A 3950-nucleotide genomic window follows, 5' to 3' on the forward strand; every position below is an offset into this window, starting at 1 on the left:
TTTTTTATATAATGTTGTTTTTTAGTTTTTTAATGGATGTATAAAAGTTGTGTTTTCTGTTTTTAGTGTTAGATGCTTAATTAGTATGAAATAGCATATAGAATTTTGACATATGCAATGATAGCATAATTAGTGTTATATAGAAATGTTAGAAATTTTAGTTATCAAAATCCAATCATTAAAAAAATGTTACTTTTTGCGGGCATATAGCTAGTATTTGTTCTCGACGATGCCCGGCCCGCATCCTCGCCGTCGACCCGTCCACGACGACGTCCGACTGATCCATGTCCGGGACTGGGCTCCGCCGGGCTGGCACTGGGAGGTTCTGCCTAGAGGGGCGCGCCGCTTGATGAGGAACCCGGCCCCGGGTCCCGTCGTCGACCCTGATCTCGTTTGGTGGCATTCGCGTGGGCCAGTTTCGGTGCGGAGGGAGCCGGCCCCGCCGGAGGTGGTACATCGCCGTGTCAGGGTGGAGGACGAGCACGTCCATCGCTACATGGTTGCGTTAGAGGGCGGCAGGTTCTCCAATACCTGGCAGTTTCGTCAGGGATCTCACTTCAGCTATGATCCTGTGAGGGTTCCTTCTCTTTGGGTGTCCACCGCCCATGCCGCAGGAACCGCGAGTGTCCTAGATTCTTCTGTAGTATTCGATCTTTAATTAGCTACCTAGCTAGTGATGTACTATTCAATATTATATATTATTCGAGACGATGTATTCGAGATTATATCTATTATTCGAGACGATGTATTCGAGATTATATCTATTATTTGAGACAATGTATTTGAGATTATATCTATTATTCGAGACGATGTAATTTGAATACTAAATTGTTTTATATTTCTTTTGGCATAGTTAAACAAAAGCTATGGCAGACAATACCAACAGAGAGGGAGAACAGACCATGTTCGATATAATACACGGGCCAGATGATGATCAGAATGAAGAAGATTATGACGGCTCCGAATTTCTAAACAACACCGGAGAGGGTGATATGATATTCGATCGCGACGACCGAATTGATGAAGTCATGACCGGCGAGGTATATATATTTATATAAGCAGACATCTGGTGATAATCACATGTTTTAAATGAGTTGAAGATATATTAACGAATCGATCTTTCTTCTTTCAGCCATCCGGATCAAGCAAATCTTCAGGCAACAGGACGAAATGAGGCCCGAACAAAAAGTTGAAGGAGGGCGTAAAGTATAATATCGAGGCAATCAAACCTAATGGCGAACCATTAGCGCCTAAGAAGATTGCGGACAAGTTCGTTCGTCAGTGCGGAGTTCTTGTGAAGGACCAACTCCCGATCTCCCTTCAAGAATGGAGAGAGCCAGCAAAGCCACGTCCAGATCTTACTTTTGTCGATGACAGACAAAAAAGTCTGCTTTGGGATATTCTCATGGAACATTTCACCCTACCAGATCATTTCACAGAAGCAGATGTGCAGAAAGTCAAGGACGCTGCTCTTAGGAAGATGGCGGTTGCATTCAAGAACCACAAGAATCATGAATGGGACAAGTACGTCAAGGGAGGAAGGAAGACTCTAGTATTCGAGGGAACACTAGAGAATCAAAGTGCTCATTGGGACGATTTCGTGAAATTCAAGGATTCAGAATTAGCTAAGGAACGGTCGAGAATAAACAAGAAGAATGCCGAAAAAAGGATAAGTTCCATAAGCTGGGGCCAGGTGGCTACGCAGTGGCAATGCCTAAGTGGGATAAGTCTGAGAAAGAGATGGAGGATGCAGGTGTCACTCCGGTTACTAAGAGCTGGCCCCCCAGGTGCAGGACTTGGTTCTATGCGCATGGGGGGGAGTTGAACCCGAAGACAGGCAAAGTTTCGACGAAGGCATGTCTGAACGGAGCCGACGATAATATACTTGTTGCAATAGAAGAGGCTCGAACGGGGGTGTTCCAGCCCAACAGAGAGAACGACGAGCTTACGCGTGCCTTGGGAAATCCTGAACACCCGGGAAGAACACGAGGCAAGGGCGCTATTCCGTGGTATGAGGGGTTTTCGGACTGGAACGCCGACTACAGAACCCGTGCGAGAAGGAAGATTGTGGAGGAGAAGCAGAGGAAGATGGAGGAGGAGAAGAGGAAGCTGGACTATGAACGCCTTCAAGGCCTAGAATCAGCGCACACGGACTTGGTAGTCAAATTCCAGCGGCAGCAGGAGCAGATCGACTCACTTAGCCAGCAAAGGGGCTCTCAGCAGCTGCAGCAGCTAGCGGATGATCCAGTATTGGATACCACCGCCCCATCCATTCCGAGAAGCAGCGTGGGTTCCGCTCCGTTTGATGCAATGCTGGATAGATACCCCATGGATGACATCGCGGAGAACACTAACTGCGAGCTACACTTCAAAATTAAGAACATATCCTTGAAGGTGGCGGACGGCGTTGCTTATACAAATTCCCCCGATGCAACCTTCCATTGCAACCCAATTCCAGCAGGCTATGCTCGTGTCATGGTTGATGAGGTGGTGGACCAATATTCGGGGCTAGAGCTTGACATTCCTGGAGGTGACGAGGAGCACACACTCGGAGATGCCAAACATCGTATCATCCTATGGAGAAAGGATTGCATCATCTTTCGAAGGCCGCCGACACCGCGTCACCCGACTCCTCGTCGAAGTCCGCCACCGAGTCAGCAGACTCCCGCTCCTCCAAGTCCACCAACGCGTGAGGCCACTCCTCCTCCTCCAAGTCCGGCAAAGTGTCAGGCCACTCCTCCTCCAAGTCCGACATAGCGTCAGACGTCCACTCCTCCTCCAAGTCCGGCACAACCTCAGGCCACTCCTCCTCCAAGTCCGGCACAGCTTCAGGCCACTCCTCCTCATCCAACTCAGCCCCGTCAGTCGTCTCCGCCGCCTCAGCAATTGCAGAAGAGACACCCCGCAGCTATGGTGCGTAGCGGTACGAGTCGAGGTCATAGTACAGGAAGTACAGGCGAAGGCAAGCGATATAAATATGGTCCAAACCTCACTACTCCTCTTCCTGAGAGGGCTTATGACCGGACCAAGGAGCAAACCAATGCCATAGTGCGGGCAGAAGTCGACACCCATTTTGGACCGAAACCGCCACCGCCGCCAAGGGAGAAAGTGCCTGTGGAAGTAGTTGACCACTTCATTCGTATGGCTCAACCACCAGCTCCTAAGCCTGTTGACACAGACTATGAGCGCCACATCAGGAAGTTACATCGACAACGTCTACAGAAGGAAGCGAGCTCGAGCTCGAGCAAACAACAAGCAGCTGTCAAAAAATGCGGGAAAACCGTTGCCCAGCTTGGAGAACAGGCGGCGCAATCGATCCCCCTGTTTGTTGTGCCGCCAACAACACGTGACAGTACGCGCGCCCAATATTATTGTGGGCAAACAATTTACGTTCCCGAGGTGGGCGATGTGGTAATAACCCAGGAGCATATAATGCAGGCTGAAACTCTCAACATCATTGTTGGACAACTCCTCGAGATCGAGGACATGCCTGTGCTTACAGAGGAGGAAATAAAACGGAAATATGCCCGGGGCCAACCTTTGGTCAAGCCAGAAGAGGTCAAGCAGCTCCCAACGAGAATGTATGAATTGCATCAATGGTACATGGACATTACCAAGAGATCCGATCGAGAGTCCCTCATGGTGCAAGTCAAGAAGGATCATTACTACCATCAGAAACCTGTGACCGTTGAGTATTCTGAACTGTTTCAGTTATACAATCAAGACGCACTCGACAAATCTATCGTCAGTTGCTATTGTCTGTAAGTGATTTCTTTTTGTAATTTAAGTCTCAAGCTAGCTGTAGTGATCCTTTTGATCAATCATTACCTGTAATTATCCTCACTATATTCTTTTCTGTGGTATTATGCAGGATGAAGATGTATGAAATGAGAAAAGGTGGACGCTATGGCATTGGGTTCATTGACCCAAACACTGTTAATGAATACACA

This window comes from Triticum aestivum, chromosome 1A, assembly GCF_018294505.1.
Source record: "Triticum aestivum cultivar Chinese Spring chromosome 1A, IWGSC CS RefSeq v2.1, whole genome shotgun sequence".
Classification (NCBI taxonomy): domain Eukaryota; kingdom Viridiplantae; phylum Streptophyta; class Magnoliopsida; order Poales; family Poaceae; genus Triticum; species Triticum aestivum.